Source organism: Leopardus geoffroyi, chromosome C1 (assembly GCF_018350155.1).
Source record: "Leopardus geoffroyi isolate Oge1 chromosome C1, O.geoffroyi_Oge1_pat1.0, whole genome shotgun sequence".
Taxonomy (NCBI): Eukaryota; Metazoa; Chordata; class Mammalia; order Carnivora; family Felidae; genus Leopardus; species Leopardus geoffroyi.
The window spans coordinates 177,561,086-177,587,109 of NC_059328.1; the positions used below are offsets into that span (position 1 = coordinate 177,561,086).

The 26,024-nt window shown below is 41.9% G+C and overlaps 1 protein-coding gene and 1 long non-coding RNA gene across 5 annotated transcripts in view; one reads left to right on the plus strand and one right to left on the minus strand.

Moving 5' to 3' along the window:
* Window positions 1-1,679: 1,679 nt before the first annotated feature.
* LOC123599230 lies at window positions 1,680-14,977 on the minus strand. Of its 3 annotated transcripts, none has more exons than XR_006713056.1 (3): window positions 14,759-14,977; window positions 12,175-12,395; window positions 1,680-2,050 (listed from the first exon to the last, which is right to left on the minus strand). It is a non-coding gene; the product is annotated as an uncharacterized LOC123599230 (long non-coding RNA). The 3 variants fall into 3 exon arrangements; XR_006713054.1 differs by lacking the exon at window positions 14,759-14,977 and adding an exon at window positions 13,810-14,138; XR_006713055.1 differs by lacking the exon at window positions 12,175-12,395.
* The window catches only part of MFSD6 (major facilitator superfamily domain containing 6), a 78,582-nt gene continuing 66,842 nt past the window's right edge, over window positions 14,285-26,024 (plus strand). For both annotated transcript variants that reach the window (XM_045480535.1, XM_045480537.1), the window contains exon 1: window positions 14,285-14,634. The gene's annotated coding sequence lies outside the window, so the exon portion shown is untranslated. The remainder of the gene's footprint in view (window positions 14,635-26,024) is intronic.

Consider the following 26,024-nt stretch of genomic DNA (forward strand, 5'->3'; position numbering starts at 1 on the left):
CCAATTTACTAATGTATGCCAAAGTGCCTGGTACTTAGAAAGCCTTTTTTTTTTTGTTTGTTTTCATTTTAATAAAAGTAGCCTAGGGGTGCCTGAGTGGCTCAGTCAGTTGAGCATCCACTCTTGATTTTGGCTCAGGTTATGATTCTAGGGTCCTGGAATCAAGCCCCACAATGGGGGCTCTGCACTGAGCATGGAGCCTGCTTGGGATTCTTCTCTTCTCTTCTCTTCTCTTCTCTCTCTCTCTCTCTCTCTGTCTCTCCCCTTTGCCCCTCTTTTCTACTTGCATGCTCACTCACTCTCTCTAAAATAAAATAAAATAAAATAAAATAAAATAAAATAAAATAAAAATAAAGTTGCCTAAATGTATTCAATTTTTAAAAAATGGGTGAAATATTTGACACTTTACCAAAGAAGAGAAATATAAGCATATGTAAAGATGCACAATATTTTTAGTTGTAGGGAAAGGCAAATGAAAACCGTAATGATATGCCCTGCACACCTATTAGAAGGGTTAAAATAAACACATTGTAAATGACAAGTGCTGGCAAAGTCTTGCTACGTATTGCTGGCGAAAAATGCCAATGTTACAGCTGCACTGAAAACAGTTTGGCTATTTCTTATAAACTTAAATATGTGCCCCACGTGCCCCAGCAACTCCACTCTTACGTATTTACTCGAGTGAACCGGAAGCCTTTCTTTACACAAAATGTGTATATACACATTTACAGAAGTGTTATTTATAATAACCAATAACTGGAAACAGCCCAGATATCCTTCAATCAGTGAGTGGATGAAATGGAACACTACTCAACAATAAAAGGAATAAATGATTGATTCAGTGGATCCTAAACAGAATTTGCTAACTGAAAGAAGTCAGACCTAAAAGGTTACATTTTGTATGATTCCATTTACATGACATTCTAGAAAAGGCAGTCTATAGGCACTGTTAGGATAAGTGGTTGCCAGGAGTTAGGGGGGTTAAGTACAAAGTGACATAGCACAAGGGCATTTTTAAGGTGATGGAACTGTTCTTTCCGTTGCTGAGCTGATAGGTACATGACTCTTTGCATTTTTTAAAAACCTACAGAACAATCCACCAAAATTAATGAATCCTATTGTATGTAAATAAAAAATAGAACGTGGGAGGGCAATTCAAGATAAAATGCAACATTTTGGCAAGTGATTCTAATTGCATTACAAATTAATCTAATTGCGTTATACACGAGTAACCACTCTGAAAGGTTGAGTAAGAAAGGAACTGACCTAAGGAGCTTTGGAAAACAGTGTTTTAAATGGATATTGTAAGGCTAATCAAAAAATTTCCAAAACACTGTGCTCAGGGTGCCTGGGGGCTCAGCTGGTTAAGTGTCCAACTTCGATTTATGTCATGATCTCACGGTCTGTGAGCTTGAGCCCTGCATCAGGTTCTGTGCGGTAGCTCAAAGCCTGGAGACTGCTTTGGATTCTGTGTCTCCTTCTCTCTTTACCCCTCCCCACCCTCGTGCTCTGTCTCTTTGTCTGTCTGTCTGTCTCTCTCTCAAAAATAAATAAACATTAAAACACACACACACACATTGTACTCTAGTTGGTAAGCTTACTTCTCTGGGGTATTAGTGAAACTACTTAAACTATTTGAATCATGCATACTGATTTGGGATAAATAAGTAAGTCTCTTGTAGGTAAAGCAAGCCAGGTTTCTCGCTGGCAAAGAAAGTTATAAATAAGCACAAATAGTTATAAATAAGCTGGATTGGAATTGAAAGTATCAGTATGAACTCATGTGCTGTTTTGTTTTTAATTATATATACAGTTAGACAGGTACAGAAATAAATGCAGACATGTATGGATAAATGGATTAGTAAACATACATACATTTCCTACTCCGTCCACTGATAGGGCCTAGAAGCAGTGATATCCCAGTTATAATGGCCACAATCAGTTGGTTTCTAAACACCATCCTTCAACAAAAAGACAGCTCTTTGGAGAAGTTGGTTCTAGTGCTGGAATACGTGAGATGGGTCTAGAGCATCTTGTGATGCCGAAGCTCCTAAAAATAAATAAATAAATAAATAAATAAATAAATAAATAAATAGGCACAGAAATAAACACAATGTGGTATATACTAAAATGGAATATTAGTCAACCTTATAAAGGAAAGACATTTCAACACACACTACAACATGGATGAACCCTGAGAAAATCATGCTAAGTGAACCCAGCCAGACACAAAAGGACAAATACTGTATGATTTCCCTTATATAAAGTACCTAGAGTAGTCAAATTCATAAAGTAGAATGTTGGGTTCCAGAGTCTGAAAGGAGGAGAAGATGGAAGTTATTGCTTAGTATGTTTGTAGTTTCAGTTTCAGAAGATGAAACAGTTATAAAGATGGATGATGGTGATGGTCGCACAACAATGTGAACACACTTAATGCTACCAAACTATGTGCTTAAAATATTTACAATGGTAAATTCTATGTTATGCATTTTTTACCACAATTAAAAAAAATAGGCTTATGAAGCAACTAACATGAGGACTGATTTTAGAAAATATTTTGCCGAACTTCATGGTTATTTATATGTTTAAAATTATGCTGTAAATAATAAATTATACTCAAATTCCACCCTGAAAAAAATCACAGAAGTCAACCTGAAAAGAATACCCAATGGCTAAATACAGAACAATTTGAGAATGAAAATAAATAATGAAAAAATTGAATTTTAAGTCAAAGAATAGAATAAATATCCATGAGTCAATACTGATATAAATAAATAAGTAAATAAGTGGAGAAGAAGGGAAAACTTTTTTCTGCAAGAGAATTCCAATTAATAAGTGTATAGGTAATAAGGAAAATAGGAAATCGCCATTAGAACATCACAGTAATAAAAGCTGCCAGTAGGAACAACCAGTGGAAGCTAAAATGAATGAACAAAGGTTTAAGAGGAAATGACATATTTGCATTAAGCATCAAAGTGTCTCCTTCCAAATACTGTTGATTAGAAAGTGAAAGAGAGAAATCTAGTAGACATCACCCTTCTCAAGGGATCAAGATTAACATCATAGGATGTGTGTGCTTCCTGATATGATCTGAGAAGGGCACATACCTCAGTGACATTCTTCCTCCAAAGATATGGCCTCACTCTAACCATGAGAAAGTATCAGTAAAACTAAACTGAGAATCATTCTATAAACTACCTGACTAGTATCCTAGTACTAATAACAAGGTAAAGGAAGGAACAGGGAAAATTGAGCAGCAATCACAGATTGAAGGAGACTAGGGAGACACAAGTGTTATGTACAATCCGGGATTTGATCCTGGAACAGAAAAAAGGATGTTGGTGGAAAGACCAGTGAGATCCAAATAGCATCTGTATCAGGGTTCAGCAATGTCAGTGTCTTTGTTTTGATCATTGTACTATCATTATGTAAGATGCTAGCATTGGAGGAAGCTGGTTGAGCTCTCTGTTCTATTTTTATAATTTCCCTGTAAGTATAAATTTATTTCAAAATTTATCTCAAAATAAAAGATTTAAAAAAAAAAAAAGAAGACTGAAAATACCAAGTCAGGGCAAGGAGTATACATTCTTGCAACCCCCTTGGGAATCTTTTTGGTACTAACTAATAAAGGTGAAAACCTACATATTCTATAATTTAGCAATTACACTTCTAGGTATATAGGATAGAAATTCATATATATGTGAACCAAAAAACAAGTACAGCAATGTTCATAGCAGCATTATTTATAATTGTGAAGGAATGTAAATAATCCAAATGTCCAGCAACTGAAGAATAAAAAAAAATAATGTGGCATCTTTGTATACTGGAAATGAAGTAACTACAGACAGCAATGTAATTTTGAGCAAAAGAAATCAAATATAAAAGACTACATACGTTGATTCCTTTTATATAAAGTTCTAAAACAGGCAACAAAAATCTGTGGGATTACAAATGAGAATGATGGTTACCTTTGGGGAGAAGGGTGGGGTAGTAATTTGTAAGGGTTACAGGGGGACCTTTTGAGGTGTTGGTAATATTCAATTTCCTGCTAGTGGTAGTGATAACACAGAGTTGTTATTACATTTATTATAAATTACTGAATTTTACTCTTATGGTTTATTGAATTTGTATCCTTATGACCTTCTACAGGTCATATACTCTAAGAAAAAAATTTAAATATTAAGAAATAAAGGGCACCTGGGTGGCTCAAGTGGTTAAACAACCAACTCTTGCTTTCAGCTCAGGTCATGATCTCGAGGTCATGAAATTGAGCCCTGCATCAGGCTCTGCACTGGGCGTGGAGCCTGCCTAAGATTCTCTCATTCTCTCCCTCCCTCCCTCTCTCTCTCTCTCTCTCTCTCTACCTCTGCCCCTCCCCTGCTTGTGTGCATGCACAGTCTCTCAAAAAATAAATAAAATAATGATTTTTTTAAAAAAGATTAAGAAATAAGTATACTTTTAAAAAATTATGTAACTGTGATCCACATTTAGTGCCTTGGTTTGTGTTGGACAGATTTTCAAGGCTGGAGACAGGGAAGCCATTTTGGACACTTTTTCATGAAGACCTTAGAGTAGTATAGGTAGGGATGGGCAAGATGAAGCATGTTACAGAAATGACAAGGAAATAAAATTGGCAAGACTTAGTGTTTGATTGAAGGTGGTGAAAAATTTGGAACTTTATGCATTAAGCCATAAAAATCTAATGAATTTTTGGGCGCCTGGGTGGCTCAGTCGGTTAAGCGGCCGACTTCAGCTCAGGTCACGATCTCGCGGTCCGTGAGTTCCAGCCCCACGTCAGGCTCTGGGCTGATGGCTCAGAGCCTGGAGCCTGCTTCCGATTCTGTGTCTCCCTCTCTCTCTGCCCCTCCCCCGTTCATGCTGTGTCTCTCTCTGTCTCAAAAATAAATAAAACGTTAAAAAAAAATTAAAAAAAAAATCTAATGAATTTTTCTTAATTGGAAAGGAACAAGATGGAAGTGATATTTTTGAAATGTTAATCTGTGTGCCACCCATAGGATATGCTACCTCCTATAATAATCTTTTATTTTTAGATTTTTTTTTAATGTTTATTTATTTCTGAGACAGAGAGACAGAGCATGAGTGAGGGAGGGGCAGAGAGAGGGAGGGAGACACAGAATCAGAAGCAGGCTCCAGGCTCTGAGCTGTCAGCACAGAGCCCGATGCGGGGCTTGAACTCACAAACCGTGAGATCATGACCTGAGCCGACGTCAGTCGCTCAACTGACTGAGCCACCCAGGTGCCCCTATAATCAATCTTTTTTTTTTTTTTTTTAATTTTTTTTTTCAACGTTTATTTATTTATTTTTTGGGGGGACAGAGAGAGACAGAGCATGAACGGGGGAGGGGCAGAGAGAGAGGGAAACACAGAATCGGAAACAGGCTCCAGGCTCTGAGCCATCAGCCCAGAGCCTGACGCGGGGCTCGAACTCACGGACCGCGAGATCGTGACCTGGCTGAAGTCGGACGCTTAACCGACTGCGCCACCCAGGCGCCCTATAATCAATCTTTTTTAAGCCATGTCTCTGCTAGTAAGTAAATCACAAGCCTCTTGATGGAAAAGACCTGAATTTTATGTTTCCTTGTATATCTGGGGCTTAACTTTATGCTACACTACAGTGAATTTATTATTGTCTAACAAACACATATGATGATGATGTGCTACTGGATTGTGAACAGACAAGAAAACATCTTTGAAAATACATGAAGAAAATTACATTCAAACACCTATTACAATTTAAAAAACTCTTACTATGTCATAAACTCTTATTTAAACTTGATAAATATACAGAGGGATATTTTAGTAACCTAATGAAAAATTATATACCTCAAAGCACTAGCTAGTCTTATTCTCAATAGTGAAGCAAGAGGGGCCCTCATAGTAAAAAAAAAAGTAATAACACAAGGGGACAACTATTGATCATCATGAGTATTTATGATTGTTTCATCAATGTAATGATATTTTCAAAAACAGATATAAATATTGGAAAAGAGACTACAGTATCATTATTTGTAGGTTGATATGCTTACCCACCTGGAAAATTCTGAGAATTAAGCAAAAAGATACCAGAATAAAGGATTTCTAGAAGTTAGCCATCTTTCCTATTTATATTTTAGGCCACTTAAAAAAAATAAATAAATACAGATACATATAGATAAGTGGGTTAAATTATTTACCTTTTGAGAGAGACAGTGAGAGTGGGAGAGAGGCAGAGAGAGATGGAGAAAGAGAGAATCCCAAGCAGGCACTGCCAGCACAGAGCCCGACACAAGGCTTGAAACTATGAAACGATGAGATCATGACCTGATCCAGAACCAAGAGCTGGACGCTCAACCAACCGAGCCACCCAGGCACCCCAGCCATCTTTTGAATCTAGTATAAATAGCACTTTCTCCATGAAGCCAAAGCCAAGGAAAGAAGGGATGGTGGCAACGGGAGCTAAAAGGAACCAACCTCGTCACACTTGTCACCCATAATTTATACATTTATTATCATCCATTTATCTGACAAATATTTATCACCTCTCCCTCCATGGCCCTTCCGTTTCCTCCCACATGAGACCACCAATCTCCAAAGCTTGGTGTTTATCCTCCCACCTTTCTCTATGCTCATACAAGCCAATTCTACGAGTCAGCTTCTGTGATGCAGTAACAGGGGTATGGGAGGGCTGCTAGTTGCATCTAGTATCTATTCTGTCCACTGGTCATGGTAATAGAATTTTAATCTGTGCATATGCCACTAAAGACTATATTTCTCAGGCTTCCTTGCAGCTAGATATGGCTGAACACTGAGTTCTGCCACTGGGATTTAAGTGTAATATGTACCTTCTAGCCATGTTCTTAAAAGAAAGGAACATGCCTTCCCCTTCTTGTTTCTCTTTCCCAATGACTGGAATGTGAATACGATGGGAAGAGTTGGAGAAGGCATGCTGGAGTTTGAGATGAGAGCTTTATGTTGAAAGTGATGGAACAATAAGATCAAAGGAACAAAAACCTCCTGGTCCCCAACACCACTGAGCCACCTATTTATGTAAACTTTTATAAGGGAGGGAAACACTTTCATCGTGTTTGAACCACCATATGTTGACTGTTACTATGCTAACACAAATAATAAAACTCTCGAACAAGACACGTTGTTCCCGGTTTTTAAGGAGCTCATGGTCCACCATGGAAGACAAACAAGTCATTAAAATGCTATTTTGTAAGTGCCGTATTAGAGAAGGCACCAGGTACATGAAGCCCTTAAAGGGCAAAAAGCCTAGTCTACAGGGATATAATGTTTTTTATATGGCATCTGAAGGAAGGAAGCTGGAGTGGTATCTACTCAATCCTGCTTAAAAAAAACTTCTCTAGGCTTCAGTGACAATACCCTTCTGAATTTCCTCCTCCTTCTATGGCTGATCCTTCTTTGTCCCTCCTCCCACACCAACTGACTTTTCCAAAGATTCTCGCATATATTCTCTCTCCAGGTGATCCCCTTCATTCCCATGATTATACACAGCACCTCAGTGCTGATACCTGCTGAGTCCAGCCCTCTCTTTTGAGCTTTAGACTCATATATTTAATTGCCTACTTCACAGTCCCACCTGCATGTCTTACAAGCATCTCAATGCAGTATGCCAAAATGTGAACTCTTCTTTTCTTCCCTCCAACCCGCTCCTCCCACAGTCTTCTCCCTCTCAGTAAAGGTTATCACCATCCACCCAGTTCGCGTGAGCCAGAAACTTGTGAGTCATCCTTGCCGCCTCCTTTCCCTTGCCTCCCACACCCAAAACATCACCAAGTGTGCTGATACATTTCCAAACACTCTGTCTCAAATCCATCCACTTTCTCCAGCCCCATCGCTACCACTCTGCTCTAAGCTACTGTTAATCTCTCTTTTCACCAATGGCTGTTTTCTAAATGAGTCTCACTTCCTTCTGTCCTCTCAGTGCCATTCTTCACATAATAGCCACTTCTGGATCTTTTAAAGGTACAAATCAGACCTCTTAAATGTCCCTCAATGGATCCCATTGAATGTAAATTGAAATCCAAAATGCTTAACAGGAGGCACAGGTTTCTGCCTAAACTGCCTTGGCCAACTTCTCCAACCTAATCTCTTGACATTTACCTTTAGCTCCCCACTCACTTTTTTTTTAAAATATGAAATTGTCAAATTGGTTTCCATACAATACCCAGTGCTCATCCCAACAGGTGCCCTCCTCAATGCCCATCACCCATCCTCCCCTCCCTCCCACTCCCCATCAACCTTCAGTTTATTCTCAGTTTTTAAGAGTCTCTTATGGTTTGGCTCTCTCCCTAACTTTTTTCTTTTCCTTCCCTTCCCCCATGGTCTTCTGTTAAGTTTCTCAGGATCCACATAAGAGTGAAAACATATGGTATCTGTCTGTCTCTGTATGACTTATTTCACTTAGCATAACACTCTCCAGTTCCATCCACGTTGCTACAAAAGGCCATATTTCATTCTTTCTCATTGCCAAGTAGTATTCCATTGTGTATATAAACCATAATTTCTTTATCCATTCATCAGTTGATGGACATTTAGGCTCTTTCCATAATTCGGCTATCGTTGAAAGTGCTGCTATAAACACCAAAGCTGAACTCTTTGCTGCCTCAGAGGTGCCCATTCTGTGGGGCAAGGTCTGCCCAGAACTCTTCCCGGCCCTCTCCTCAGGTCTTAGTTTACTACTTCCTCAGAGGACATTCATATCCTCCAATCTAAATTACACCCCTCCATTTTTCTTTTGCATAGTACCTTGTTTTCCTGCCTGTGCAAGACTGCTCATTGACTTCCCAAATCTACTCACCGTTTCTTTTGTAGTAATAGAATTTAGCTGTGCATATGGCTGCTCAGCTAAACTAGACTTCCCTCCTTTGCACCTAGATGTAGATATGTGACCATTTCCGCCAAGGGGAAATGCATGGATACGATGTGTACAAACACTGGGGCTTCCCTTTAAGTGACTGGGCTTATGCTTCCCCATCCCATGTACTGGGAATGGTGGGACCTAAAGGAGTCACCTTGGAGAGATGGAATCCACGTGTTGTATGGATGGTGGGGACACACTAATAACCTTGGCCTGCCTACTTATAGATGGCTACATGAGAAAAAAAAATTTTAATCATATTTAACTACTAGAATTTTGAATCTCTTTGTTACAGTCAAGGGACTTTGGATGGGATTTAAGTAGAGGAGTAAGGTCTGCTGGTAGCACATCCAGGAGGCCTGACACAATATGAGTGGTCTCCCATGGTATTATGCAGCACCGTGGGACTGCAAAGAAGTGACATAGGTCAGATGTTTTTAAACATTATTTGGGTTGCAATAGGAAAACTGATTGGATGAGAGCACACATTAAAGCAAAGAGGCCCAATAAATGGTTATTATAAGGTAGAGGAGAGAACCTCATGGATGAGCTTAAAACAGGGATAGAAAACACAAGACAAATTCCTGAGATATTCTGAAAGATGGTCTCCAGAGGGCTTGGTGTTGACTGGGTGTGGCAGGCAAAGTCATTGCCCCCTAGGGATGCCAACGTCCTCATCCCAGGAACCTGTGAATATGTCACCTTACAAGGCCAAAAGGAATTTGCAGATGTGATTAAGTTAAGGCTCTTAAAAATAGACTCTTGGGGCGCCTGGGTGGTGCAGTCGGTTAACCGTCCGACTTCAGCCAGGTCACGATCTCGCGGTCCGTGAGTTTGAGCCCTGCGTCAGGCTCTGGGCTGATGGCTCGGAGCCTGGAGCCTGTTTCCGATTCTGTGTCTCCCTCTCTCTCTGCCCCTCCCCCGCTCATGCTCTGTCTCTCTCTGTCCCAAAAATAAATAAAAACGTTGAAAAAAAAATTTAAAAAAAAAATAGACTCTTAACTGTAGAGAAGAAACTGATGGTTACCAGAAGGGAGGTGGGTGGGGGATGGGCCAAATGGGTGATAAGTAATAAGGAGGGCACTTGTACTGGGTGCTATATGCCAGTGATAAATCACTAAATCCTACACCTGAAGCTAATATTACTCTGTATGTTAACTAACTGGAATTTAAATAAAAACTCAAAAAACAAAAAAGTTAAGGCTCTTGATAGGAGAAGACTATCCTGGATTATCAGGATGAACCCAGTGTCATCACAAGGGTCCTTAAAGGAAGGAGGCATGGAAGGTCAGAGCCAGGAAGCAATGTCACAACTGAAGCAGAAGTTAGAGTCGGGGGCTCTGAAGATGGAAGGAAGGCTCCTTCCACAAGCCAAGGAATGTGAGTAACCTTGAGAATCTGCAAAGGTAAAGCAGGGGGTTCTTCTGTAAAGTCTACAGATGGAAGACACTTGAAGACACCTTGATCTTAGCTCAGTAACACCCATTTTGGACTTCAGACTTCTAGACTATAAGACAGTAAATTTGTGTTGCTTTGATCTGCTAAGTGTGTGGTAATTTAGTATCGCAGCAATAAGAAACGAATACAGTGAGTATGAGGGTAAGGGTGAAAGGGGCGTCAAGTATGAGGCGCCGGTACAACTGGGTGGATGACCATTTGGGAATCCAGAAGTAAGTGTGAGTGGGGAGGGGCAGAAGCCAACGAAGGGCTGATGTGGGACTCAGGGCCTGTGAAACAACCTACTGGACAACTGGCCACATGGATCTGGCACTCAGGAGAAAAGCTGCCCCAGAGAATAGGGAAGAGCAAGCACAGGGAAAAAACAAAAACAAAAACAAAAAAACAGAAGAAAGAAAGGCCTAGAACAAAAGACAAGTGTTGTATACAAAGGGGAGTGGCTAAAGAGGAAAAGAAAAACCCAGGGGATGTGGGTCACAAAAATCAGAGGAAGGGAGAGTTTCAAGGAGGGAATAGTCAATGCAGTAGGTCCTCCCTTAGCGACAGGGGATAAACTTTGAGACCCTGAATGGATGCTTGAAAAACAGATGGGGGCCCTGGGTGGCTCAGTCAACTAAGCATCTGACTCTTGATTTAGGCTCAGGTCATGATCTCCCGGTTCATGGGATAGAGCCCCATATCTGTCTCTGTGCTAACAGCACACAGCCTGCTTGGGATTCTCTCTCTGCCTTACTCTCCCTCTCTCTCAAAATAAATACATAAACTTAAAAAAAAAGTGGTGAAAAAAAAAAAAAGCGCAGATAGTACCAAACTCTATACTCTTGTTTTTTCCTATGCATACAAATTTATGATAAAGTTTAATTCATAAATTAAGCACAGTAAGAGATAAACAACATTAACCAATACTAAAATACAACAATTAGAGCAGTATACTGTAATAAAAGTTATGTGAATGTGGTCTCTCTTTCAAAATATTGGGTGGTACTCACCCTTCTTGTGATGATGAGAGATGATAAAATGCCTAAGTGAGGAGACAGAGTGAGGTGAACGATGTAGGCGTTGCAACGTACCATAGGCTACTATTAAGGATCATGTGCTTCCAGACCTTGGTTAGACCTTGGGTAATGGAAACTCAGGAAAGCAAAACCGCTGATAAGGGGACTACTGTTGTGTCCAACGATGCTAACAGGTGGACAGAGAAAAGCAGATGACACCATTTGCATGTATGTAAAACCCCCAACCCTCCACATGTGAATATAGGTATTTCTAAATATTTCTAAGAGTGAAGAAGAAGGTCTGGTTAAGAGCCGGGGCCCTGAAGCTGGATGACCTTGGTTTGCATGTGGATTCCACCACTTAGTGGTGTGACCTTGGTCAAGTCACTTAACTTTTGCAGGCACCGGTTTTCTCATTTGTAACATGGGCTAATAACAGTAGCTACTTGTATGTGACTCGTGTAAGAATTAAATGAATGAATATATGGAAAGTGCCTGGCATCAGGGTAAGTCCTGTATTAGCTATTATTATTATTATTATTATCACATATAGTGATGTGTTTGCTTTGTTATTTAAGAATAATAAATTCTGCCAAAGGAACTAGGAGACACAAACATTATAAGGGGGAAATATAAAACTGAAGTAGAAGCAAATAGTTTGTGAGAGAAAGTACATAGTATGTATGTGAACTGAACGTAGAGGAAAGGATAGAAGGTCCAAGTACGCACCAAATACTCTTGATGCATTAAACCTTCAGGAAGCACATGAGACACTCAATATTAGGAATAATACATTAAAATGGTTAAAAAGGCTAAATCACCACTCACTGGTAATACCTGCATGGCTTCCACTTGTTCTTTGCCTGACAAATGCAGTTAAAAGCCACAGCTACTGGTCAGGCTAAATGGTGAGCAGGAACGGTGGCCAGGCACCTGGTTCCTGTGCCTTAGTACAGAAAGCATATGTTGGCTCTGGCACCAGCCATCTCCTATCTGTCAAGTCCCCTTGTTGCACCTCAGTGATGGTCCTTGTAACCCCAGCAACAACACAAGGAAGGCTGAATCAAGGAGAGAAGGGGAGAGAAAGGCACATTTCATAAAACATACCACCTCACGTGTACCCTATCCTAAGTGTGTTAATCTACCCTCCCTTTTCCCCCTGGTTTCTTACCCTGTATTGTAAATTGATTCAAAAAGCATGTGACATCAACATCTTAATTTGGGGAACCTTTCTGTGCGGGGACCTCTGGGATAGCCCACCCGGCAGTGCACTTGGAAGCTAACCACCACACCCATTCAGTACCCCACGGGGTAGGGAGATGAAGGGTAGCAGATCACTTTTCTTTGGTGCATGTGTGCATCTTATACTGAAAAGGGAAGGGGCTGCCAGGAAAAAAAAAAAAAAAAATCCCGCCCAAACAGGGCCAATGAAAACAAGATTTTCTGCTATGCTGACCCTTGAGGCTATCCCGTCCTATTTGAAATAGAAACACCAGCTTACATCTCTAGGATGATTTGGCTTCACTTTTCAACATGGACCTGCCTTTGAGCATCTTTGGTTTAAGAACTACCCTATTTTCCTACAATTTGTTCCTGTTCTCCTTTCCCCCTCCTTCCATATGTAGGAGAGAACGTGAGCGGTGTTAGATGTGGAATCTGTTCACTTTCCTCTCCCCACTTTTTAAGGTTGCTTCTTTAATAGCTAGACAGAAGAGGATGGTAATTCTATCAAGATAGCTACCAACTGGATACTTTGTGAGCTGTCTGTTCCAATAATGCAGTAGGAAGCTGTCTAAAGGCCATGCTAGACCCAAATATCTCATTCTCTAACAACCACCTAATCTCTTTCATTTGCAATTTCAGCATTCACTGCCTTTAATTGTTTTGCTTTTCTGCAGAAGTACTGCAACTAGATTTATCATGAGGCTAATGTCGCTTAGGCTTCAGAACCCTTCCTGGGGTCCAGGAGGGGCTACAGTGACTTTGCATTCGTAATTTTGTTTCATTAATTTATCTCTAAATAGGGACCTCAAATCCCAAAGTTTCTCATCATTTCTTATCAATAGGATTTCGTGGTTAAATCCTGGAAATGAAAGAAGACTTTTCTCCCTTTTATTTAGTGATTTTTGGATAGGTCACATTAAATTTCAGCCTCGGTTTTATCAGTTCTAAGTAATAGTACTATCTGTACCTTTAGGACTATGGTAAGGTTAAATGGCCCTTAAACAGTGTTTCATATATTAGAAATGTTCATAAATGTAAGTTGCCATTATCGTTGTTGTTTATTGCCAGGACAAGACCAGAAGCTCCCTGCGAACGCTACGTGGCACCCCCAGAGCCCATCACGGGCTCACAAAAATACTTACAGAGGGAATGCTACCTTTTACAACCACTCCACTCTCCCCACCTTCCCAGCGGGTCTAACCAGAAATACAACTTGCATTACGTTCTTAGTGCGACACGCGCGGTTACCTCCTTCAGCAACGCGCCAGATACTCAGTAACACCTTCCTAATTTGAAACGCTGATGTAGCTCCGGTGTATCCTACCCCCGCGAGTCCAGAAACCCACGCCGTTTGCCTCCAGTCCCCTGCCCCCTTCCTCTCTCCCTGGTCAACTGAGGACAGTCTGCCACGCTCGGGACCAGAGGCTCTGAGATAGCTCCCTAAGAGCGTCAGCACTGTGCGCTTAATAAGCGCTCAATAAACGCCAAGGATGTAGATTCCCAAGCAGGCCGCCATCTCCTCCCCGCACCCTCCCCCGGGAGCGAGGCCTGCATCATTAGCCTGGGGAGGGAGCCGGGGCGGGGTGGGGTCGGCTGGGGTGCCGGGATAGAACCTGCGTCTGCTTTCCCCAGCCCTGCGCGCTTCCCCGGCAAGGCTGGTTCCGGGGGTCCCCCGGGGCCGGCGGGGCGGGCGGGAGGCCGGGAGGAGCGGCTGCCGACGCATCCGCCGCCGCCGCAGGAGGCGGAGCGCTGCACCTGGCGGCGGGTGCTCGGCGCTCAGCCCTGAAGCGGGTCCAGCTGGTAGCCAGCGGCGGAGGCACCCGGTCGTGGAGGAGCAGGAGGAAAGGTCGCCCCGGAGGGTGCGCTCGGTTCTCCGCTGCGGGTCGCCCCAATCGGCCCGCATCCCTCGGCCGCGTCCCGCCCGCCGCAGCCCCCGAGGAGCCAGCGACCCGCCCGAGATGGTGCGCGACGCCCCGACAGCCGCCGCCCCGGCGCCCCGAGCCGCCGCCCCGCGCCGGGGGGAGATGGCTCCCCGCGCCCCGCGCAGCTGAACGCCAGCGCCGCCCGCAGCAGGTGAGTCGGGGCCCGGTGCGCGGGGAGGGGGCGCTCGGCGAGGGCGGCCCAGCAGCCCCACCCAAGCTTTCCCCTGCGGGGGCCGGGCCTGAGGGCGGAGAGCCCCCCTCCGGCGCGCGCACACCTGCTGTCGGGGGAAGGGGGCCTCGGAGGCGCTGCTCCCGGGGCGGGCAGGTGTGGGTGTCTCGGTTCCCAGTCCCGCTCGCCCGTCGCTCCCTCCCTCCCTCCTAGCCTCCCTCCCCTCGGCTTCTGTGTCGGCTGTCATCTTTATAGGGCGCTGGGGAGGCAGCAGCCGGCACCCCCGGCGCCCGGCGCGGGCAGCACTTCCGCAAACGTAACTGGAGTAGGGAAAACAAAGGCGCTGCCGGAGGGAGCCCTAGCCGGGCGCAGGCAGCAGCAGGGGGTGGGGGTGGGGGTGCAGGCAGAGGGCTGGGCCCCGAAGGCCAGGCCATTCTCCGCCCGCTCCCTCCGGCGCCCTTGCCATAAACATCCTTGGGGGAAAGGAGGAGGCGAGAACCTCCAGACGGCCCCAGTGAAAGAACGTGGCCACCCGTGTGCAGGGAGGAAATTGACAGCGTCTGATTCCCCAGGTGAAAAAATACAAAAATATACCTCCCCCGCCCCCCCCCCCCGCACCCCACCCCAGGCCTGCTACCACCTCCTGCTTCTTTACTTAACTAAAGTCTAACATGGTGTAACATGTCCCTAGAGCTCTTGGAGGTGCTAATGGGGGTTACTAGCCTTTCTCGGTCCTATTTATTCCCTACATAGCTCGCTGTTAAATTTAAGTAGGATACTGAAAAATTTCAAACGCAACTTACCCCTTCATCTACCTCTTCCCCACGTAGAGACCGGTGGGTTAATTACCCTTAAGGCAGGTACACGGTGCATTTTGCCTCTCCCATACACATTCACAGCCACAAACATTTCCTTTTCATCCAAAAATATTTAGTAAACATCTTACAGAGCTCCTGGAGCAGACAAAAACCCTGCCTAATTGTTGTAAGAAAAAATCTTAAATTAAGGCGTTGAGTTTCTAATTCCTACTGGTGTCTACATAGTTGTATGTCCTTGGGCACATCACATCTTCCCCAGCCTCAGTTTTTTCACATGTAGAAGGAGATGGTTGGATGGTGTGGTGGCCAGGTTTGCCTTTAATTGTTCTAGAAGTTCAGGATTTTGTGGAAATCCAGCCTTTTCTATATAGATGGATATAAGGGGTGGGTGGACAGTTAACCAACAACATATGTGTATTTAGTAGATTCCTGCTGTCTGCAGGGCATCCCTTCCCTAAGACACTGGGAGCTAGCCAGTAAAGGTGTATGCATCATCGATGGTTTGTTAACTAAAAGAAGAGGATATAGGAACCCTAGTCATTGGGAAGATTGACTTTTGACACCTTAAGCTGCTGGTCATTAGCAGACATGCAAGATATTTTCAGTTATTTAGTGATAGTCAGATGGCTTGTGTTTATCACAGGTTGGAAGTGAAATTTAGGATTGCTTAGGAGGAGGCTGGGACATTGCTGTTTAGCCCAGTGCATGACACTGGGGGAGTAGGACAGAGGATCCTGTTTCAATAAGGCATTAAAGCTACTAGGCATGTTTACAGTAATTTAGGCTCTGTTTCTATACAAATAAGGCAAACTAAAACACAAAGATAAAACAGCAAGGTTTGCATGTGTTCGGTGGTACAAGGTATTGGATCGCCAAGTCTATCTGGATTGTTGACAGTAATAAGGCATTTTTTGAGAACTTAACTATGTTCAAAACACAATCTTACACACTTAATTTCTAGATCTCTGAGAGATGAGTCTTTTCCCCAGCATTGTGAGTGACGAAAAGGAAGCTGAGAAGAGTTAAGGAATGTACACAAACCACATAATCGGTGAGAGGTGGAATTAGGTTTGACTCCATGTCTCTGGCTCCAAAGCCTGGGAAGTTTCCACGCCGTGTGCCTCCTTATTCAGGACCCATTGGGCCTCACCACCTAAGCGGGTGCCCTCTTTTGCTTTCTGCCTTTGAAAATTAGCTACATTTCAATGTACACGTATTACATATGGTAACAGTTTTCTATGTAAGATCAATATTTATATTGCAGGCATATTAATGCAAATATATTTACCCATTTCTCACCATTTTTAGGTTGAAGGCAAGTGTAAGTACATGAAAGTGACCAAAGATAAATTTAGTTTTAGGCAGACAGGATTTTTTGTTTTACTTCTTTTGATATTCAGTAAGTCTTGACTTAGCAATTGCTTTGTAGGGAAAGGGAGAGATGGAATGAATGTAAATGTGTCTGTTAGCCACTTTGATACATTGTCTTGGGGAGAATCAAGATACAGTTAAGTGAAAAAGGCATTTGAAAAAAATTTATATGCAGATACTTAACGGTACATACAGGCACACATACGCCTCATTGTCCGCAAACCATTGACATTGACTACTTGAAGGAAGTGGGATGGGGTGATGGAAAGAGGGTGCTTTCCTTTTTTCCTTATGAGGTTATGTTTGGGTTATTTATTTATTTATTTATTTTTATTTATTTTTTTTTTTGTTTGGGTTTTTAAAAGGGCCTGTATAGCCTGAATTTTTTTGCCCTAAATCCCGAAGGACACACTGTGTGTAGTACTTGGCCCTAGCGATGATTTCAGTTAACATTTGCTTTGTAGTTGGTTTTCATTCTCCGTATTTAGAAGACACTTATTTATCACTTTGCGAAGTGGCACTGTCTTAATTTAGTTGGCCAGGAAGCTTTTGGAAACTCTCAGAGTCATTTGTTACGACAATGATTTATTGGTGCAGAGACCAAAGCAGAAAACCAAACCAAAACAAATAACTGAAATGTTAAACAACTAAACCTTGAGCCTATATATTAATATGTATTTGCTATAGATATTGAAACTTGTCTTGCTAGTCTGTGGCTCTAAATAGCTCCCAGCACACCCACACCCCTACCTCTACCTCAGTACCCACAAAAACTACCCAGAGTGTTGTATTAAATGTAGCCTCCCTCCGCTTTGGTCTAATGTCATGTAAATGCAGCTAAGCAGGGGATGTGCTGATGATTGTGTGGAAGGGAGGTTTGAGGCTCAGAGATGTGAAGGAGAACCCTGTATTACCTTAGGTTCTGGTGGTGCAGCTGCACTTAGGCAGCGGCGGAGGGGTGGAATGGGAGAGGATGGGCCAGATGGAGTGAAATTGAGGCTCTGAGAAAAACCATATTCCAGAGGTATGGAGAGAGGATTGAATAAAGGAGGGCTAAGACACCTTTTTTGACATTTGTTGCGGTGTGTGTTTGAGAAGACAAATTCAGAGAACATTTTGCAAATAGAAAACCGGAAAGTCCAACTTGAATAACTCCGAGGGTACGCTTTGATCTGAGGCCAAGAGTGGGATTGGGGTAGAGTGGGAGATGGCCCTCATGAGTCAGCAGAGGCCAGAGGGAGCTCTGGCGTGGCTTTGTGGAGGATAAAAGGAGAACTAGAAAGAGGAACTGGTGTTGTCTCAACAAGCCTGATTTGTGGGTTAACTGTGCCAAGGGAAAGTGAGTAAGGAGCCTGAGGTGGTAGTTAGCTGCCTGTGTGGCTCTGTAGACAGACATCCACTGCACAGCTCGGTGCCCTCTGCTTTCCACAAGCTGCCTCCCCATGGGCCCTTCTGCCCATGGGGTGCAGAGTAGGGACGTGGCCAGCAGAGGAACCCTGGAACCCTGGAACCCCGGAACCCCGGAACAGTGGAGGAGTGGGGCCCTATGAGCCATGTGGCAAATTCTTCTCTTGTAACTGCACTGGGTACTTTAGGGACAAGGTTAAGGTAGAATTGGCCCCAAGGTAAACAAGGCCTGTCTCCAGCATAGTTAAGCTTCTGCAGCTATTATGAGTGCCTTCTTAATTCTGTTTTAAGATAATTTATGTGGAGTTGTGTTTATTGGACAAATGGAACCCAAACTCACCTTTGTGAGGGAGTTTGAATAAAAGATTTTATTGTTGGGGTGCCTGGGTGGCTCAATTGGTTAAGCGTCCAACTTTGACTCAGGTCGTGATGTCACAGCTCGTGAGTTCCAGCCCCGCATCAGGCTCTGTGCTAACAGCTCGGAGCCTGGAGCCTGCTTCAGATTCTGCATCTCCCTCTCTGTCTGCCCCTCCCCTGTCTCTCTCTGAGACACGCTCTGTCTCTCTCTCTCTCTCTCTCTCTCTCTCAAAAATAAACATTAAAAATTTTTAAAAATTAAAAAATAAAAGATTTTATTGTTATGCTTCCATAGGGTAAAGATAACACACATTTTAATTTTATTTACTACATAATCAGGTTCCCTATATTTTGAAGGTATGATATCTTTTTTAAAATTATTTTTTCTTGAAGTATAGCAGACATACAGTGTTACATTAGTTTCAGGTGTATAGCATAGTGATTCAACAAGTCTGTACCTTAAGCAGTGGTTACCACAATAAGTATAGTTACCATGTGCCTCCTTACAAAGTTGTGGCAGTATTATTGACTATATTCCCTATGCTGTACTTTTCATTGCCATGACTTATTTATTTTATAAGTGGAAATTTGTATCTCTTAATCCCCTTTACCTATTTTGTCCATCCTTTCAACATCCCTCCCCTCTGGCAACCACCAGTTCTCTGTATTTATGAGTATGATTCTATTTTTTGTTTGTTCATTTGTTTTGTTTTTTAGACTCTACATGTAAGTGAAATCGTATGGTATTTGTCTTCCTGTCTGACTTACTTCACTTAGGATAAGACCCTCTAGGTCCATCCTTGTTGTTGCGACTGGCAAGATCTCATTCCTTTTTACGGCTGAGTAATATTTCATTGTATATATTGTATATTTCACTTATATATATTCTTTAACCATTCATTAGTGGACACTTGGGCTACATACCTTGGCTATTGTAAATAATGCTACAGTAAACACAGACATGCATATATCTTTTCCAATTTGTGTTTTCATTTTCTTTGGGTAAACATCCAGCAATAGAATTACTAGATCCTGTGGTAATTCTATTTTCAGTTTTTTGTGGAATCTCCATAGTGTTTTTCATAGTGGCTGCACCAATTTACATTCCATTAACAGTGCACAGGAGTTCCCCTTTTTCCATCACAAAGATATAAAATCTTTTAAGAAATGTCTCAAAGCCAGGGTGCCTGGGTGGCTCAGTCGGTTGAGCATCCGACTTCAGCTTAGGTCATGATCTCATGGTTTGTGAGCTTGAGCCCCACATGGGGCTTTCTGCTGTCAGCACAGAGCCTACTTCGGATCCTCTGTCCCCTTGTCTCTCTGCCCCCCCCCCCCCATTCTCTCTCTCAAAAATACATAAACATTAAGAAAAAAAAAGAATGTCTCAAAGCCCTTAAAACAGGCCTTTTCAGTTGTCTCTTCAAGTGAGCAGGAGCAGCCCAAGGAGAAGCCGACTTCAATTTAGCAACTTGCTGTGACTTTTTACAAACTACAGAATCAAGGGTGCCCTGATTGTCAGTCAGCTACCTTGTACTTAAAATAATGCCTCTTTTATATGTATTTGAAAAGTGATAAATGCTCAGGGCACCTGGGTGGCTCAGTCAGTTAAGTGTCCGGCTCTTGATTTTTGGCTCAGGTCATGATCCTGGGGTAGTGGGCTCGAGCCCCGTGTCGACTCCTCACTGAGCATGCAGCCTGCTTGGAATCTCTCTCTCTCTCTCTCTCTCTCTCTCTCTCTTTCTCTTTCTCCCTCTGCCTCTCTCCCCACTCACACTCCCTCTCTCAAAATAAAATAAAACATATTTAAAAGTGATAAAGGCTCATCGGAGGAAAATCCAGCAAAGTGTAAGAAAAAAATTAAAGTACTCCTCACTTCACAGAAATAGCCCTAGTAATATTTTGTTATTTTCTTCAAGTTTTTTTCTGAAACATATTTCATATGAAGCACATAGACTTACAAGTATAAACTCTTGCAATACATAGGGGTTTTTATCCTGCTTTTTTTTTTTCACTTAATGTGATGCATATATCATAAGCATTTCTCCATATTCTATTCAGTTCTATTAAGTTCTGTTTTTTTATCCTATGGATATAAGTTCGTATTTTTCTCTGACATGGATATGCCACATTTATTTAACTGCTCCTGTTACTGATTGCTTCCTGTGCTTCAGCTTTGATTATTATGAAAAGTACAGAAATGAACATCCTTACACTTAAATCCTTGCATTCTCATGAGAGAATTACAATGAGGGTGCCTGTCAATCTTCATCCTTACCAGCACTGAATATTTTCATTTTCAAAAGTATTGGTAGGGCATGTATGTATTTTTACTTTAATGGGCTAGGTAATAAGTCATTTTCTGAAAGAAATTTATAGCTCATGCTAACTCTCAAGAGTTCTAACAGCATAAGAAACAATTTTAGATTATATATACTGGAATGTGTTAGGATATAAATTGTTGTTTTAGATAATGGCATTTAGGGGATATAAATAAAAATCATAGATAATAGCTATATGTCTGTAGAAAAATGTATTTTAAATCTTGCAGTCTATATTTTGGTCCAAAGTATAAACTCATAAAATATGTGTCTGAGCACCTAGAAATTCCTAAAATGCCTTATCTTATGGGTAGATCATACTTTCTGTAACCCTCTTAACTTCCTTGGTGTCTTAATGGTGTCAGAATGGTCAAGTAATGACACCAGTCTTTTATTGAATAAGCTTTCATCAAATACCCATTGTAATTATAACATTATTTTTATGTGTGTGTGTGTGTGTGTGTGCATGTTAGTGCTCTAACCTAATGTTATATTACTAATACTTGGAGTTGTGTTTTTATTTCTCCTTATAATTCTTATTTTTACACAGTCTGCTTTTTCAGTGTTCCTACTATTTTTAGATCTTGAACCTATAGTCCTATACCAATATATTTACCTGAGTGAGTCCTTTTCTGAAAAGATTTGAAAAAAATTGTATCTGTCTCTGTGTATAAAATAGGCATTCACATAACTAGATTGAAAAATAAACCAAGAAGCATTTTAATAGTATTGTAATTCATCTTTTTTTAAACTATTGTATCTTTCATATAAGTTGCTCCTCAAGTATAGCAAGCAAAAATTTATTGAGGAAAATCTTTCTCTAAAACCTTAAGCAAATAACTTCTTTCAGTATCAACTTTTTAGAAATCTTTTGCTTCAGGCTTTGAAAAGATAAGTCTAAGATTTTTCATGTTGGCTTCTTGGCAAAGAAACAAAGATTGCATTTACAGCCACTAAACTAGTAAATAATTCCGTAAGATTAAGTGTTGACTTGTGGTGGTGGCCAGGTTCACTGTGGCCGGCTCTGGTGCTGACCCGGTTACATGAAAGTAGTTACGCTTGGAGGGTCCCTTGTCTGAGAAAATGCATAGAAAGCTAGAAGAATCACACGAACACTTACCAGAGAAATCAGTGCATGATGGTAGCATCAGTGTACATCCAAAAATGAGTAGAAGGCATAGGCGTGACACATTCGTTTTAATGCTTTCAAAGACTTCTGGCAAAGACTCCATGGCTCCCACAGGTTGGAACTGTCACTCTGGAGGAAGCGAGTGGCTGGGATTCCATCCATGCCCACTGCTGTGGGTAGAAGGGAGTGGTGAGTAGGAAGGCTCTGGACGGGCCTGTCTTGGGAAACATGTTGCTGGCATTCCAGAATTGAAAAATAGAAAGAATTTCCTCTAACTTAAAAGTGATGCACTCTGGGGGTGCCTGGCTGGCTCAGTCGGTGGAGCGTGCGACTCTTGATCTCAGGACCGTGAGCTTGGGCCTCACGGTAGGTGTAGAGATTACTTAAAAAATAAAATCTTTAAAAGTAAATAAAAGTTCTGAACTCTGTAACGCCCAGGTTCTTTCAGCACTCGTGCTTCAGTAATCTGGGAACTGCCACTGTTTGGAATATTAGTTCAGTGGGGAGACGGTTTCTAAGTGTCAGCAATTGAAGTGCAATGAATATTGGAAACCCAGCCTATTCATTAGTATGGTTATCCTACACAAGCAATTTCCTTGCCCTTTCTGGCTATTGATCTTTGTTTAGGGAGAGATGACTGTACTTCGGTTCTATTTTTACAAACCTTCTGTGACCCTGCCCCCCCTTAAATCTCTTCATTTTCCTTCCTTTTTAAAAATTTTTTAAAAATGTTTATGCACTTTTGAGAGAGAGACAGATAGAGTGCGGATGGAGGAGAGGCAGAAAGAGAAGAGACAGAATCTAAAAGCCTCCAGGCTCTGAACTGTCAGCACAGAGCCCAACACAGGGCTCAAACTCCTGAACTGAGAGATCATGACCTGAGCTGAAGTCCGATGCTTACCTGACTGAGCCACCCAGGCACCCGTCTTTATTTTCCTTCTTGAGTATCAGCAGCAGCATATTCAGTTACTTTCACTCCCTATTTTGAAACATCCACTGGATTTTGTTGTTGTTGGAGAAACTCACAAGATCGAAATATCTTTTAAAAAACATTCTGTTCATGTTGTGATTTGAACTGTTACTTGTTCTTCACACTAGGCTTGTTTTAAGGCAGGAAGTTTATTTGAAATGTAGAAGGAAATGAGGTTCTGGGGCCTGCTTCAAATTTATACTAGAAGCTACTGGCACAGTATTTAATCAGAAGCCTAAAACAAGAATCTGCTTCCATGATGGTTGATGAAGTCTAAGGACCTAAATTACCAATTTTTAAATGACATTTAGTTGGGTCTTACGCAAAGTGAAAGTGAAAATCCCCTTGGCATTTTTTATTACTAAAGCCATATTTAGGATTAAAGACTATTTCCTCCTCCACATCCACACCCAGAAGAGGTGAGAATAACTTGTTCCTTTCACCCTCTTAGCAGTATGAAGGGAAATATGTTAGGATTTCGGCTCCTATCTTTCATGTTTATTATGTTACAAATATAATTAAAATGTTCCTACAGGTGATTATATTTTATTTTATTTTATTTTTTTAATTTTTAAATGTTTATTTATTTTTGAGAGAGGGAGAGAGACAGAGTGTGAGCAAGGGAGGAGCAGAGAGAGAGGGAGACACAGAATCCGAAACAGGCTCCAGGCTCTGAGCTTTCAGTGCAGAGCCCGATGGGGGCTCGAACCCACAAACCATGAGATCATGACCTGAGCCGAAGTCAGATGCTCAACCGACTGAGCCACCCAGGTGCCCCCAGGTGACTATATTTTAAATGAAAAGGTATTTCTGGTCTGGAGATACCTAATTATCATTCCAGTCCCTAATCCAACAGTGTGTTTTTGTTTGTTTGTTTGTTACATTTATTCATTTTTGAGAGACAGAGAGAACACAAGCAGTGGAGGGGCAGAGAGAGAGGGAGACCCAGAATCCAAAGCAGGCTCCAGGCTCAGGGCTGTCAGCACAGAGCCCAACGCGGGGCTCAAACTCACAAACCGCAAGATCATGACCTGAGCCGAAGTTAGACGCTTAAGCTTAACCAACTGAACCACCCAGACACCCCTCCAACAGTGTGTTCTCTAGTGAGTCAGTGTGCATCCTCTCCCCCCTGATCGCCTGCAAAAACTAGGCTGAGGACATGGAAGTGGATGGAAACTTAAATCCATAAGCACTGATGGGTAAAATTCTAGCCTAGTTCATGGATGGTGCCAAAAAGTTCTAGAATACTCACTTGGGGGGCGCCTGGGTGGCGCAGTCGGTTAAGCGTCCGACTTCAGCCAGGTCACGATCTCACGGTCCGTGAGTTCGAGCCCCACGTCGGGCTCTGGGCTGATGGCTCAGAGCCTGGAGCCTGTTTCCGATTCTGTGTCTCCCTCTCTCTCTGCCCCTCCCCCGTTCATGCTCTGTCTCTCTCTGTCCCAAAAATAAATAAACGTTGAAAAAAAAAAAAAATTTAGAATACTCACTTGGGAAGGATGTTTCTAGAGTAATTGTAAAATATGGCCTAGCATTTCAATGAAATAGTACAGCTTGAGGAACATGATCACAATCATCACCAGCAACATATGTGGTTTTGAGTTAGAAAAATACTTTTTCAATACATTATTTCATTTATGCCCTAAAATCCCTCTGTGAGTTAGTTGACTTGGGTTTGTGTTTTGATCCCCATTTTATAACAAGTAAAGGGAGGCTCAAAGAGGCACTGATTTGTCAAAGCCAGGAGAGCAATTGGGACTTCTCTCTGTACTTCCTAAAATTAATCTGTCACATTAAACCTTAGGAAAACATTATACATACAATATATTATCATCAGGTAATAATCAAAAATAATCTTTATTGGAGCCTACAAGAGTAAAGGGCAATATGCTGAGCACTAGATTCCTCATTCAAGGAGATTATAATCTAATTGGGAAGACAGGAAGTACTTATAAAAAGAGCAATAAAATTATCCACAAGTCTTACCACAGCTCAGGTGTGAGACCAGTCTCCAGAAGCAGAGAAAGGAGTCAGGAAAATATCGTTAAGTTTATTCTATTTCCAGATGTTATAAAATATTGCATTAGGTACAATTCATAGAGTACTATCCAAAGTAAATTCTATCACAGAATATTAGTACTTATAAATAATGTACTGGTTAAGACCAGTACATTAAAAGGTCAAATGTTAGGAAAACCTTAGTAGGGTGGCAGTAGCAAAATCCTGCCATTCTGTTTTCTGCATTGAAGCTATAATAATCTTTGTACAATACAAATGTGACCATTGTATCCTATTCTGTTTCATTCTCTTCAGTGGCTCCCTGTTGTGCTCGAAATAAATAATACCAACAAGTTCTATATATTATATCAGGCACTAGGCTAAGATTGAACTGCATTATGCTTTTTCATCCCCCCCTGGCTATCCTAATGGAAAAATATTATTACGTTCCTCCTTTTGTAGACGGGGAGACTTTGAGAAGTGGCTTCTCCAAGGTCATTGATCTAGTCAGTGGCAGAGCTAGGATTCTAATCTCTGACAGTCCCTAATCCCCTGCTCAGTGACCTCTTAGTAGTGTGTAGAAGGCCCTTCTTGATTAGGCCCTCCCCTGCTCCTCTTGTGGATTACTCTCTCATCCTTGAAGACTTCCTTAAGGCCCCACCCAGAGACTTCTGTGTCAACTCTGCTTGCTCCTGTTTTAACATATAGCATCGTGGATTTGGCTGTGCTTACCCCTGTCTCTGTCTTACCCACTGGACTTGATAGCAGGGACTGGGTCTTCACCATTTGAATTACTGATCACCAAACACGCATCCCATCCAGTTGTTGGTGAAAGAACATCTTAATTTTCATTGTAAGTGTCTAATATGGTATTTTGTGTTCTCTCCTGTCGTCCCTCAGCATGGTTTGTAGGGCCATCTGTGATCTGTTGCTATCCGCTAGCCTCAGATGCCCTTCAGCCCCAGTATTACCATTTTAAGGATCTTCTGTTATCTCTTCTCTTCCCC